The sequence below is a fragment of the Eurosta solidaginis genome, chromosome 5 (genome assembly GCF_040869045.1).
Source record: "Eurosta solidaginis isolate ZX-2024a chromosome 5, ASM4086904v1, whole genome shotgun sequence".
Classification (NCBI taxonomy): domain Eukaryota; kingdom Metazoa; phylum Arthropoda; class Insecta; order Diptera; family Tephritidae; genus Eurosta; species Eurosta solidaginis.
Genome location: NC_090323.1, coordinates 224707562 through 224723511, shown reverse-complemented (window position 1 = coordinate 224723511; position 15950 = coordinate 224707562). Strand labels below are relative to the sequence as shown.

General features: G+C 36.4%; 2 long non-coding RNA genes across 3 annotated transcripts in view; one reads left to right on the top strand and one right to left on the bottom strand.

The window, feature by feature from the left end:
- Positions 1–14990, top strand: part of LOC137252596 (uncharacterized) — a 36073-nt gene extending 21083 nt beyond the window's left edge. For both annotated transcript variants that reach the window (XR_010953621.1, XR_010953620.1), the window contains one exon: positions 14643–14990. This is a non-coding gene — a long non-coding RNA (uncharacterized lncRNA). The remainder of the gene's footprint in view (positions 1–14642) is intronic.
- Positions 8253–8500, bottom strand: LOC137252597 (uncharacterized). The gene is made up of 2 exons (XR_010953622.1): positions 8423–8500; positions 8253–8359 (listed from the first exon to the last, which is right to left on the bottom strand). It is a non-coding gene; the product is annotated as an uncharacterized lncRNA (long non-coding RNA).
- Positions 14991–15950: the final 960 nt, after the last annotated feature.

Genomic DNA, 15950 nt, shown 5'->3' with positions numbered 1-15950 from the left:
GCTGAAAATTGGTTGGCTCTGGCAAGATCAGGTCTATCAAAAGAGAGCTCAGAAGAGCTGTCGAACAAATATCCAATACCTGACAATTGTCCTGGCTTAGGCGGCCCAGCTTTAAACCCGGAGCTAAAATTAACTTTGACGGCTCATGCTATCAAAACAGACAATTATCAACTGGCACTTCAAAATCAACGGGGGGCGGCGTTGGATGCTTTAGGTCAAGTGTTTTCAAAAACATTAAAGCAAGACCCGGAAAATGAAATAAATAAGTTCATCAATGCAACTCTGGGAGACGCTGACAGAATATTAACCGATTTGCATTATAAACTATCTACAACCAGACGCTCGTTTATCTTGCCTGGTCTGACTTTACTGTCAAAAAATGTTGCAACAGAGGGTCCGGTCGATACGCTACTGTTTGGAGAATCGTACACCGAACGTGTAAAGACGGCCTCTACACTGGAGAAGGCAGGCAAAGACATGCCTAAAACATTGTCAGCTACCACAAAGACCGCAACTCCGAAAGCAGCGTCGGGATATACGCAAAAACAGTATTTAAACTCGAAACCCCTTGTCAGGAAATACAGCCAGAAAAAGAGCTACCAGACAGGGGGCAATGTATCTCGGAACAAAACAGATCGTCATCGGGACAGCAAGATTCGCAACAACCATCGACGTTAGATGAGGTAAGCAATGTTGCAGGGCGATTAAAATATTTTATACGCCAATGGCGACAGATCACCTCAGATGAGGGCATTCTGCAACCATAGCAGGGTATGAAATTCCATTTTCCTTGCCAGTTTACCAGGAACATGTACCCAAAGGACCTGAAACCAGGCATGAAGAAATTGCAGACTATGAAGCAGAAATTGAAAAGCTTCTCAGAAAAGGTGCAATTAGTGCATGCCCCCCAAGTGAAGGGCAATTCGTATCATCATATTTTTTAATAGCGAAACCAAATGGTGGTAAAAGGTTTATTTTGAATTTGGAGAGGCTTAATAAATTTATTATTGCTCCCCATTTCAAGCTTGAAGATTGGAAGACGGTAACTTAAATAGTTTCAAAAAATGCTTTCATGGCCACTATCGACCTTGAAGATGCTTATTTTTTGATACCCATACATCCAAATTTCCGAAAATACCTAAGATTTAGTTTTGTGGGTCAATTGTATGAGTTCAACTGTTTGCCCTTCGGGTTATCAGTGGCTCCTTACGTATTTACCAAGGTGATGAAACCAGTCGTCAAGGAACTAAGGTCGAGAGGTTGGCAATCGGTCATGATGATATACTACTACTGGGAAACTCTTTTATGCACTGCAAAAACAATACCATAGAAACAATGTCGCTTTTACGAAGAGTGGGTTTCAAGATAAACTACCAAAAATCACAACCAGAACCGCCTCAGAATTGCAAGTTTTTAAGATTCGTAGTAAATACACAAAAATTTTGTTTGAGTCTTCCACTAGAGAAGCGAGAGAAAATCAAGACGGCAGCAAAAAATATAAAATAATTAATGCCAATTTATAGGATACCTTGTCGCAGCTTGTCCTGCAGTTCAATATGGAATGCTTTATACCAAGCAACTAGAGAGACAGAAATTCCTAGCTCAAAAGGTACAACGGAGATTATGATCGCGAGGTACACGTGGCTTCTTATCTGCATGAAGACCTAGATTGGTGGATAAATAACATTGATGGAGTCAATAATCCCATTAGAGAAGGAATATTTGCGTTGGAGATTTTCTCTTATGCTTCGTTATCTGATTGGGGAATCGCTTTCGGGGGAGAATGTTCACATGGTTGGTGGAGCGACACGGAGAAGCAAAATCATATTAACATCCTTGAGCTAAGAGCAGCATTCTACGGATTAAAATGTTTTGCCACAAATTTAAAGTCTACAAATATATGCTAAGAATAGACAACTCAACCGCAATTAGTTATACAAACAAAATGGATAGCATTCAGTATCCAAAACTGTCCGCTCTTAGTAAAGAAATTTGGCAATGGTACCAAAAAAGAAAGTTGTGGGTCCAAGCAACATATATTAAATCATCACAAAACAAAGAATCTGATAAGGAATCACGCATAAAATCAGAAGAAACGGAGTGGGAGTTGGCGGAGTATGCCTACGAGGAAATTTAACATAAATTTGGCCGACCAAAAGTCGACTTGTTTGCAACAAATGTAAATACAAAATGTCCAATTTTCTTTTCTTGGTTTCCTGACCCTGAGGCGACAAAAATAGATGCCTTTACAGTAGATTGGGCCAATCTTAAATTTTATGCTTTTCCCCCATTTGCGCTTATTTTAAAAGTAATAAGAAAAATAATCAATGACAAGGCAGAGGGTATTTTGGTAGTACCAAATTGGCCCTCAAGACCTTGGTTTCCCCTTTTTCATGATTTACTAGTGAATGAACCTATCTACTTTGAAAGAGATATTCATCTTCTACGTTCTCCATTCAGGGAATATCACCCGACTTGGAGGTCTCTAACCCTAATTGTAGGCAAATTAGCAGGGAAGCATTCATTAGCCAACAAGCACCAGAGGAATCTCTGCAATACATTTTAGCATTGTTATCTGAAAACACGCTGAAGCAGTACAGTAAGCCAATAACTTCCTGGTATAAGTTTTGCCCAGCCAAACAACTTTCTCCTTTTCAGCCGACAGTGTCGGCAGTACTGGAGTTTTTATCACCGTTAGCAACCGGCGAAAACAAATATGGAATGCTTAATACCTACAGATCGACTATCTCATTATTGTCAACGTGGGATATTGGCAAGGATCCAACAATAAAAAGGTTCTGTAAAGGGGTATCGGTACTCAAGCCGCAACGTCCCAAATACAATCAGACAAGGGATCCTAGTATAGTATTAGACTTTCTTACAGGTATGGGACCGAATGATAAATTAGACCTCGGTCAGCTATCGAGAAAACTTGCTATCTTATTCGCTTTGGTGACAGCGCAAAGGGTGCAGTCTTTGTCCAAAATAAAATTTTCAAACATAAGTTTTAAAGCGGGGTTAGTAGCGATAAAAATTCCTCATAAAATCAAGACGACATCGGTATGCGGCGTGCAGCCCAATCTGATCATTCCGGCATTCAGCGAGAACGATATAATATGCCCAGTTTCGACCCCACAGGCATACGTTGGTAGAACAAATAGTTTAAGAAGTCTAACTGCCTCTTCATTACCTTTAAGAAGCCTCTTCGGGAAGCATCATCGCAGACAATTAGCAGATGGATAAAGCAAGTCATGCAGGAAAGTGGACTGGATATAAATCAGTTTACAGCGCATAGCACGCGTCATGCAGCTACTTCAGCGGCGTTTAGAAATGGGGTGGATGTTGAAACCATCCGTAAGGCGGCAGGATGGACGATAAAATCGGAGACATTTGCCAGATTTTATCATCGGCCAATCATTGATGAAGCAAAGTTGATATCAAACCCACCCACCCCAAAATTCCAAATGAAGAGGTAATATTCATGAGCAATTTTGGTAAGCTCCCTTATTTCGATTTGTCGGGATTTGTAAACTTAATGAAGATAAGATGGCGGCTCAGGTAAGGTGTTGCCAACTGAGGTAGAAATTCTATAAAATTCTTTTAGAATGGTGAAATGTTGTGACTAGATCTGGCAACTGACGTTACTACAAGTTATTGATATCTTCGGACGAGACAGCTAGTATAATTATGATCGAACTTCACTTCAGGTAAGTTCGTTTGATCGTACAATTATTTATTCAGTTTGATTTCAATGCTTGAACTGTAAGAATGTGTCACATGCACTCTTTGGTAGTCTGTTTTAAGCGCACGTGCGACACTTCCCTACTGTACGATCATCGAAATCAAACTAAAAGAGTCGTCGTTGATTTTGACGAAGTAACAATTGTGCTCTCGCTTATCGTATACATATACGGTCGCTTAGCAGGTGCTAAGTTCACGCCCACCCCGGTTGTAAAAATAGAAATATAATGGGAAAAGTCACATCTTTTAGGATCGCTGCATTGCATGTGATGAGTTTTTGCCAAAATGTATAAGTATTGGAAAATTGAGCACTGGGTACCCAAGTTCCAGTCAATCAAAGTTGACTTACGCACGTGACAAAAATGGAAGTTGCTTTTAGAACCGAGAGAAAAAATGCGAAAGTAAGCGAGTGTAGGAGATTTTTATTCCGGTAAATTTTTTGTGTTGGCTAAAAAAAAATTATTGATTACTCACGTGACATTACGCACGTGACACTTTTTACCTTCATACATATTTTAGTAATTTTACATATATTTTCAGAAGTTTTTGACAAAAAAATTTTACTTTTATTCAAAAATGGAAAATAAAAAATAAAAATTAAGGTACTACAAAATTAATCCAACTTAATTTTTTCCTTAACCCTTTCGATCCGACTTTTGCAGAATGTATATGGAAACATAATTTTTGAATATTTAAAGTCGAAATAGGCCAGTAAATATGTGGCAGCATGATGATAGCGGTATTCTTTGTCTACAATGATATTTAAGGGTGGGACTGATGGGTCCCAATAGGGTTTTATAATGGGACATATATGTCCCATACGTATTTATTACGCATGTATGCATAACATTTTTTTAGACAATAAAATAATTACTTATGCAGCTTTTTATTGAATTCAGTATAAAAAAGTAAAATATTTCATTTTGTACGTAAGTTCATACATAGCATTTCAAAATTATATGCACAGAGTACAAAATAATTTATGAATGAGCAGAAACAAAACAGTTTTTACAAAAAGCCAAATTACAAGCTTTGCAAATAATTTACGTTCTTTTCTAAATTTTCCTGTGAGCACATGTGGCACATCGACGCCTCGTAGTTCCTTGGATCGGCAAATGATCGCCAACGTTTTTCATATTCCTCAAGCTTCTTGATCGCCTTTACTGCCGACGAGATATTTTGTAGTCGGTAGTCTCTTTACCTTTTGCAACAAAGGACTCAGCAAGTTGTACTATAAAGTCCAGAAAACGAAGTTTTTTTCGATGCACCTCCGAGTGAGTAATACACGCATTTCCAACACACATCATTAGAATGCGATAACTTTTCCACCATATGGTTGACCTACGATCAATATAAATGCCATTACAAAAATGCATCCAATCACTATATCAACTTCCTACGATCAATATAAATGCCATTACAAAAATGCATCCAATCACTATATCAACTTCAGCAGCATATGTACAAGCTATTCTTTGCCGCTTAGCCTTTGATCTAAGCATTATATTTATCCTCTCGTTTGTGCACTGTGCAATATATTGTGACACAATTTTTGGAAAGATTTTACTAAATATATCATATGCGGTTTTGCAATTACGACTATTGGTGACCAATTTTCTTAGTAGGAAAGTGTCACTACGAGAGCCTCAAATAATAAATTCTGGACTTGAGACATCTGCTGTCTCTTGCTGATCGTTCAGGCTAACATCCTTATCCGAGTAGCCTTTTTCTGAGTCACTTGAGTCAACTTCAGTGTCAGTGTTACCTTCTGAGCGATCGTAAAGGCTATCGCTTCCACTACTAAAATCAGTACCTGACAGATTCTCGTTCTGTTGGTCTTCCAGGATATCTGCGAATTCATTTTCACTTAGTTTTGTGGCCATTTACAGTTCCTAAAAGAAATTAACATTAAACATATATAGGGTCGAAAACTATCTACTGGGACATTAATGTCCCATCAAAAAATACTGCAGGGACATAAGCGTCCCAAAGTAAATAAATATCCAAAATCTTTAGAAATAAACAATTAAATATATATTTTGTAACTTACCATAATCAAATTTAGGTTTCGATTTAAAAACAGTAAGGAATTAAAGCATTTGAACAATTATTTTAAGCACAAGAACGCAATTAGCACTAGTTTCTTTGAGCACTGTCGACAAATTGATGAGAAAAAACAAAAAAAATGCCTAAGAACGTGCATGTTTGTAAGAATAAAATGTAGATAACCCCATAAACTAATACTTGGGACTTCTTTGCACCACTTTAAGTAACTTATAAGAGATTTGGGAACTTACAAACTTTTCGTGGGACAATAGTGTCCCTGGAGGGTCGAAAGGGTTAAGTGAGTATCCTGTTCGAGCAACATTTATCAGACCAATTCTAAATATTCTCGCGGATTATTTTATTCCCGCCGAAAAATTCCTCCAATTCTTTTCTCCTAGGGAGAAGAATAATTGGGGAATAGGAATTTCGAATTTTCGAAGTCAGCTGTTTTGTCAATTGAAATTTCGTTGCGCATTTCTTATTTTGTTTAAAAAATTGTAAAGTTTAATTATTGTTGCCAATTTGTTTGAAATTAAGAAATAAGTGATAAACAATGCACATTATTGCATTTCATGTGGTATTCACTGAAATGAGTAATGAATTGGTGCCACAGCAACGTTAACAGAGGAGCATAAGAAGAAGACCGGCGGGATAACACAAATCCGCCGGAGTGGCCTGCATTCATTCTGCAAAGCAATTTTCTGGCGGCCAAGTCGAGTTTAGTTCCCCTTTCGCCATATGCCTTCTTAAAAAATCCTTGCCCAATTTCTGGATGGCTGCATCAAATATGCCAAGATCTCTTCCGTTGCTTATGATATACTTTTCGATTTAAAATAAAGAATATTGGGGTTGTTGTTGTTGTATTAAAAAATAAAATAAATAAATGTAAGGCGCGATAACCTCCGAAGAGATCTAAGGCCGAGCTTCTCTTCCAATTTGCGTCGTGCTCCTCTTGATTTTCCATACAAATTGGCCGGACGGGACCTACATGTTTTATGCCGACTCCGAACGGCATCTGCAAGGCAGATGAGTTTTCACTGAGAGCTTTTCATGGCAGAAATACACTCGGAGCGCTTGCCAGTCACTGCCGAGGGGCGACCCCGCTTAGAAAAATTTTCTTCTAAATGAAAAACCTTATTTCTAAAATTTTGATGTTGCTTTGCCTGGGAGTTGAACCCAGGGCATACGGTGTGATGTAACAGTGAGAATATTGTGGTAGAATGTAAATACATATTTAAGCACAAATTTGTACAAATAAGTATTCTTTCTTAAAATAACCAATTTCCTTTAACTATTTTGATGCATTCCCTTCAATTTAACTAGTGAAAAAACTCCTATGAAATGGCAGAGAAATCTTCCTCTCCCTCACATTCATAATACCTACTTTTCTCCCATAACCAGTTTCCGCTTTTTCGAACATTGTTCAGAATAGGAGGAAAGGGAGAAGTGAAAAAACTCACAAGGAATTTTTATTTAGAATACGAGGAATGGGAGAAGGGAAAAAACTAGCACGGAATTTTCGTTTGGAATTGGGCTGTATATATTCGTTATCTTGGTAGGAAAAGCAATGCATTTTTTGTATTATTGGAATGGAGCGGACATTTTCCCATTTTTATTTAATAGTGGAGAAAATTCTTCAATCTCTTTTGATGAGATATATAACAGACGAACTCCTTCGATGATTTTGCCAGCGCAATCATAAATTGCAAAGGCATCGGTAAAATAATCACCCCTATTCTGCATTTCGATTACGTTCCCGTTCTCCGCTCCGCTTTAATCGAAGTTGTGTATTCTGCATTGCGACGGAATCGTAAAGAGAAGAGGAAGAGCAAATGATTTTTCGAAATCATCTGTTGGTACGGAATGTGTGAACATTGGAACAAAATAAATTAAAGCAAATTTGTAAAAAACACTGAAAAACGTTTATATTTTATTATCCACGCCATTTTGTACAAAAAAAAGCAATAGAATATATTGCCGCAGTGTTATATTTTTTTGAGTGAAGTGCTTTCATAATTGTAAGTGTGTTTTTGTCGTTCTTTTGGCCAATTCCCTGCCGTGGCCACCAAGTTTTGTTAAAACGGATTCCTGCACGAATATAGTTGACATTTTCTGAATTTTAAGGATGCTAATTTCATTGCACTCGCCTAAAATACTTTATAAAGGTTTATTTATTCCTTCCGCAAGGATTGTTTACGTTTTCGCTTCACCTTCCTCTACGCCGGCAGCTTGCTTTGGCATATAACTGGACCCAACGAACAGACACAAATTATAGCTGTCTATTATAATGGAATCAATAGCCGCGGCATATTTGTGGAGTTGGAAAGCAACGCATACGAAAATGGCCAGACGAGAATGGAAAGGCAAATATTGCGACATTTGTGTAATCCATTTGAGATGAGTGACGAATTGTAAGAAATTGAACTTAAAAGTGGTAAAGTTTAAAGACTTATTCTCTTATTTAGGTTCAAAAAAAACTTTCGACTTAACAAGGATGCTTTCAAGTATGTGTTAGATACTTTTGCGGGGCAAATACGTCCAAGGACTTCGACATCGACATGTTGTTTTTGACCTGGAAACATATAAAAAACAATCATCATCAAGCCTTCTTCGTTTCTTAACAAGTTTTACTTACATTTTTGTTAAAATTCTGTTATAAATTAATAAAAAAATAAAAAGAAAATATTTTTCCGCCAACTAATTTGCAACTTAGAAAACCGGAACTACGATCGAAATGCAGAATACAAAAAATCGAACGATTAGTTGGATCGAAAGAGATTGGAACACAGAATACCAAAATTGCCAAATCGAAAAAATTCCAATCCAAGTCGAAATGCAGAATAGGGCTGAATATTATTTGTCTTAAAGCGCTTTGCAACTACTTGCCTATTGTAGATTAAAGTATCCTTCCGGCCGGGAGCTTGAACACTTATGTCATCTCGGATATAAAATTCGTGAACTGCTTTAATGCTTTCCAACATATTATCGTTTGAACATACTGGTGTCTCAGCTTCATTATTCGAAAGTTTGGGATACTTTTTATACAAAGCTTGTAGAACTTCATTTCTCTTTATTGCGTTCTTTGGTAACGCCCTCTCTACCTTCTTTATAGCTTTGCATAGTGCTTGTTTACACTTGTAGCCACTTTTGAATTGGGTATTTGAATTTTTCTTGGTTGGTGTACACTTTTTTGTCGAACGCAATCTCTATTCCTTTTTTCTTTCAATATATTTGAATTATTTTTGGCCTCGCATGCCTTTCTCTTGCAATATTCACGCATTCTTTCAGCTTGTTTTTTCTGTTCTTTAAGCTTATTTTCATCTCGCTTAAGCCTCTCCCTCCACCGTTTTTTATTTTTAGCATTACTTGAAATCTAATATTAATTGTAAAAGTAAAATAATATTTATCAAATGGACTTTAATTAAGAGCATTCAATTTTTCGTACTTACCATTACACACGTGACAAAGTTCAAAAGTAAAAAAAAAAATTTATTTTTGCAGATGGCTATTTATATTAATATATTATTTTAGTAAACAATTAGAAGACCCGGCAGACGTTGTCCTGCCCTAAATTTTGCCTATCTGCATTCATTTTAATAAGCTTTTTGCGTCTGACTCTGCCCTCCCCCCTCTACACTTTTTCCTAATCCTTTTATTCACTCCTCCCACCGTCTTTTTCGCTTCATCTATCTCCGTCTTCGTCTCATTCTATCGCTTTCTCAATCTCCTCCTTCTCTCTTTTCTCTTCTCTCAATTTCTTCTCATTCTTCTGCATCCCTTATTGCCTGTCCCGGAGGGTGGTATGTATTTTATTCCAGTCCCAGTCCCACTCCCGAGTCTCAGTCCCAGTCCGTCTCTGGATAATATATTACTCTGTACCAAAGCACTCGTCAACAGCTTTCATTTGATATCCATATTGTATAAACACTGTCTAGGCATTCACTGGCCCACGTTTTGGCCTATATCTCTAGACCCTGTACCTGTAGTAACCACCGCGTGAGGTTTACGCAACTTGTGTGAAAGTTTTAACAAAATCGACCGACGCATCTCTTCAAACACCGGCGACCAACTAACACACATTTTAGCCTTTCTTTTTATATATATATAAATTTTTATTTTCACACTTCACTGTAATATTAAAACGAAATGCAGATTTTCGTTGCTTTTGAAATTCGGCTTAAAAATTGCACATGGAACAATTAAATACTCTCCTGTATTAAAAAAAATGTCATAGTACCTCTAAATAACGGCCCCCTCAGAAACCGCCCCCCCCCCCCCTCGACGGGCCTGGTGATGTGCTATACTTGATATCAATCGCTATAATATTTTTTATTGATAAGCACGTTGTTTAATTAAACACCAACCAATTACACGGAAGTATATCCGCACCCCTGAAAATGTGAGTGCCGGTGCGTATACGTAACATTTTAATATTACGTATAAACAAATAAAAAAAATTGCAATAAATTAATATTGCGACTATGACCTGAGATATAACCTATCCAATATTTCAAGTTAGATTAAACTACACACGGGGTGCAAAACAAATTCAAAATCGGTTCAGTAGTTTAGGAGTCCATTGGCCTCAAACCTGTAACACGTGTTTTTTATATATTAAGATAAATTTGCTTAACAAACAAAATAATAAGACACTTAACTGATATTGCGCTAATTATGGCACTATGAAGTTCTTTTGCATTAGGCTCGTGACATACGAATATTGCCAAAATAGAAATAAAAAATACCGTTATTGATGCACAGTTTGATCTCTTCTCTCATTTTTATATTCATTTGTAGTTGTATCAATTACTTATATACCAAACTGCGATATTACATATATATTTATTTCGTCAGCAGCAATGAAAAGTAATACATTCTACAGCTTTTAAAGTGAATAAAAGAGTTATAAGTTTTGCATATAATTTTTTTGGAATTTAAAATTATAAAGAGCTGAAAATTTTTTTTGCATAGTAAAATATCAACATTTTTCTTCTATTTTCTGTGTCTATAAAAATTCTGCGAGCGTTTTGATTTTTTACGTCACAGTGGACCATTTCATGGAAACACCCACATAGAGATGGGAAGGGGTAAATACCCAAATGGTAAATACCCGGTAGATTGGTTATATATGGTAAAAATGCGTAAATACCCAAATATATCCATTACGCTATCGGTTGAATTGGTTTTAATCTGTAATCCAACGTTTTTCAAAAATATTTAGCCAATAATGCATGCCGTTGCAAAAATTTAAGTTTACCCAGTAAACATTTTAAGTCAAAAGATTCGAAAAAATATCTAAATTGGAGCGTTTACAGTCGGTATGTGCTCATTTGGGAGGCCGAAACCAATGTATTTCCTTCTTGCAATGGTCGTCCTATATGAGCCTATTAACATATATCGTTTGAGCCTAAATAAGATTCGGACATAAGTCTTAAAAGGCGTTTAAACAGCTCATATTATACTCTACTGGAACTTTTCGGCGTCATTTTTAACTCTAATAAACTCCGCCGATATTTTAGACATTCGGCGGCGGCGTCCGGTGCGTTACTATATTTTCTCGTTTAAGACTGTTTAGGTCACTTATTGTTCATGTCGAAAATTGGTCGGATATGGTCGAAAGTGGTATCAACGGATGCGCATCACTGCCAATTATAAGAAACTAATTGCGAAATTTAACTCTTTTTAACTGTTCAAAAGTTATTTAAAAAAAACAGATGTTTTCGATGTTCGTGTTAAGGACTTTGCATCGCCCAATTTACCAAGTTATTAAAACAAAACACTAAAAGAAAAGTTATAGAATAATTTATATGCTCACTTTGCATATTTTATTTTTATTTTTTTTTTTCAAAAAATTAATAATGAATAATGAATTCAAATAAAATGACCCACGGCGAACATGTTTTCAAATTGTCCTTACGTTGTAAAAAAAGCAAAATACCCAAAAAAGGTGCCGATTTTTAAAAAAGTTTTATTAGGATTGGCTGAAAGAATAAGCGAAATCAGTGATGCAAAATCCTTTAGTAGGTTCTAGGGGCATAAACACCCCTTTGAAATGATTCTTACCTCATACTTAAGTTGAGGATATATGTATGTACGTATGAGAAGGGTTTGAAAATCACTTGGGCTTACATTCAAACATCTGTTGTTTATTTGCGAAATTATACAATGGCGGCCACCGTGGTGTGATGGTAGCGTGCTCCGCCTACCACACCGTATGCCCTGGGTTCGCACCCCGGGCAAAGCAACATCAAAATTTTAGAAATAAGGTTTTTAAATTAGAAGAACATTTTTCTAAGCGGGGTCGCCCCTCGGCAGTGTTTGGCAAGCGCTCCGGGTGTATTTCTGCCATGAAAAGCTCTCAGTGAAAACCCATCTGCCTTGCAGATGCCGTTCGGAGTCGGCTTAAAACATGTAGGTCCCGTCCGGCCAATTTGTAGGGGAAATCAAGATGAGCACGACGCAAATTGGAAGAGAAGCTCGGCCTTAGATCTCTTCGGAGGTTATCGCGCCTTACATTTTATTTATTTATACAATAGCGTCTGAAATGTTAATTTTGATTTTCACACTTCATCCTTCAACATCAAAGCCTCCCGGTTTGACATTTCCTAAAGTTGGCGGCACTATCCCAAACTAGTCCCTTGGAGTGAATCACATTGGATATAGCCTATTAACCAAGTTTAAATATCACCTACACGTTACGGCTCCTTTTACAAATGTGAATACGTAGGCACATATATTTACCAGGTGAGGCTTTGTCCTTCGCAAGAACACTCAAAGTGGTGAAGCAAAAGCTTTCCCAAGACAGTCCAACTAATGACCGTGTGTGCTACTACCCTAATGTAATGGACAGTTGAGCTAATCTGAAGCTACGCGGTCATCCATAATGAGCTCTTATATCATAAGGCCGGAAAACAACAGTTAACATCTTTCAACTTAAAATAAGTGGACTTTCATTCTAAAATATCGTTTTGATTTAACGAAGACTATTTAAATCAATGTTGTCAACACAAACGTCTGCAAACTTTGGTCTACATTTATGGCCTATTTATTAGGCATCGTCAGCGTTTATTGGGGTCATATAGTTTGACACACTGGGACAGAGCGTGACAGCTTTGGGGTCACATTAAAAATGTCGAGAAGCGTCCACGAACGGAAAAACGTCGATGCTTATACAAAAAAAGAATAGCAAGTGTAACAATAATGTACAAATGTAACAAATGTATTAAAATGATAATTTTTGCATGCTAGGTTAGGAGCTTTTAGGCCGCTAAATAAAAGGCAAAAATTAAATTTTCTTTTACCCTCCTACGCGTTTGGATGCTTTTCTGATTTCTACATTGCCCACTTATTTTGGACTCATTTCGGATTCTTAAATTATAAGCGCCGTGAACATGTTTGAGGGGTATCTTTGTTTGCGTAAATATGTGTACCCTTTAAACATTTTCTTACGGTTCTGGAGTTCAATATGGGTTCGAAAAATATCAGCTTCAAAAATACTATCACCTTAGATCCTTTTATTACTCCAATTTGATGAAATTAGAACAAACGAAAAATATTAAAATCAGTAAACTAGGCAGCTCCGGAATAAAAACACAGAAATTTGTCTGCTACAATTTATTCTAAGTAAATAATTAATTCAACTAATACTTATTTCTATCTTATCCTCATGGGAGTTTTATAACAACAATTTTCTCCCCTATGTTTTCCGCTTCGGATATATGTATGTCAAAAATTCTTCCTAAAAGCCCTGAAGTAGTGTCATTAAAATACTCAAAATTAGCAGTATATGACGCCAATAAGGCTCATATATGATATCGGAAGGAGGCCTGTATAAGACTTATGTTAGAGGCAAAATATGAGCATATAGCATTCGCTTCAGGCTCCTAAATGAGTTCCTAACGAGTGCAAACGGTCCAAAGTTTAAGACTCCTTTCAGACTAATTGTTGACTCCGAGTGTCTGGGTTGTTTGTTTAAAATCAAAACGAAAATTTTTTAATTTCAAATGACGTATAAATTAATTTACTGAATTGTAATTCCAAGCAGCCTCGATTCATATGATTTTTAAATACCCAAAAAAAACATACAAAAAAGGAATATTCCGGGTATTTACCCATAAAAATGCTAAATACCCGGTAGAATCCCAACTCTAGTTATACACTATGGCCAACGGAGGTGTGTGTCTCCGCTTTTCGGTACAACCCGTTCTGTAGCTAGTTATTTAACCACTGCCGCTAGATGGGTCTCCTAAACATTATCTAAGTGAGGATAAGCGTTTTTTTGTACCCGCAAACGTAGACTTATGTACGTGTAAAAAATCACGGCTAATATTTATCTGACTTCTAAAACTTTTTAAAATTTAATTTTGAAATATTTTGACCTAGCTTGTTTGGAAGACAAGCATTATCCAATGCAAATTAATGGGCGCTTTCAGGAAATACAAATATTGAACAGTCGTGAGTGATAACTTTCTGAACGCACCGTTGAGTAGTTACGGACCCACTAAATTTTACGTCAAATTGCTAAGCAGGAATATTTTTCGCTCCATTTGCTCAACGTCGTCTTTCTTGGATCTCTTACACATTTTAAACTGCTGCCTATGAATAAATTTGTTCCTTTTAATATTATGGTGAAGTGTAAAAAATAATTTAAGAAGTCATTTTCCTTAAAATTTAAGTATAGTTATTTCATTTGACAGTTGGCTTATCTCTCCGTTCATTAAACAAAATTTCTATCACTTAATTAACGGAAACATGTTTGCAACATAGCAAAAAAAAAAAAATGGTTTTTCCTGAAAGCGCGCAAACTTAATTATTATTTTTTGTTATTTTTACTTATGTATATTTCTTCCTTACAGGTATGTGAGTTACAAACTTAACTTAATTTTTCCTGCTTGGTAACTGCGGACGGAACTTGACGAGGGTTGGTTGATGCCATGCACCAGGAGGAAACAAGCCGTATTGCATACGAGACACGAAACACCAAAATACAAAACAACACATACAAAAAAGTTAATACATTATGCAAGGGGAATTCATGTAGGATGTTAATATACGATATTGGTTGAAATATTTAATTAAATGTACATAATCTTATTAGAATTCAGTTTATAGTTGTTTGGAGCTTTAGAAAAAAAAAAACGCCCAAATATTGCTCTAAAAAAATTGTATACGATAAAGGGTTCAATAAGCTCTAAAGTAGAAAACTTGACTAATGACTTCATTACCTATTTGTGTGAAATTGGTATGAGCTACATGAATATAAAGCATAGACGAGCGGTAGAGATACTAGATTGCAACCACAGACGACATCGTTCGTGTTACGTATTGTTTGTTGTTGTTGTTGTCGCAATAAGTTGCGCAATAATTACAAGGAAATTTTCCACAGCTCGACGTCAGAAAACGAAGTAATCAAAATTTGTTTCTTTATTGATATTAGAGAAAAATTGCAAAGTTTACAAACGGCGATCGTTACTAGGACATGTTTCTGAATTTAACTTCTTCAGCAGCTAGCTTTTCGAATCCCCTACATACATTCATACTAGTGTAAAGGCAAATGCCTTTAACCGCTCAGCCATATGAATGCCCCGCTGCTCGCTTTGCAATTGGTCTCTAAATGTTGCCTTTATGTTGCTATTCCTTTTATTCACCATTCAATATGGGCAAGTCTCGCTAACAGATGACACAATTTTTTTCGATCAAAATTCGTGTTTATCGGTCAGACAATTTTTAAAGTTTACTTGATAAAACGGTGATGAGGTCAATTAATTTTTTTTCGTAACTCCATGCTTTCGTCTAATTTGAATTCATCTTGACATACTATTGCTGCTTTTTGGCTATTGCGCCTCTGACAACTGATTATGCTACTCCGGCTATGTGATAAATGTAACAATTTAATAATCGTTTGACATATGGTTTACACTATAGTTGCAAATAAAGTTTTAAAGATTAAAAATTTAAAATTGTTTTATTTTACCTAAACCAAAAACACATTAATGACAAATTTATGGTTACTATCCGGACTTCAAACATTGATGAATGACACCCTGCATTGTGACGTATTCTAGCTACTCTGTTATGCAAAACTCCGCAGCGTCATATCTCCAAGGACTTGAAAATATGATCCAACACACTTCGAATAGATTTGCGTCTAAGTTAAGGTACAC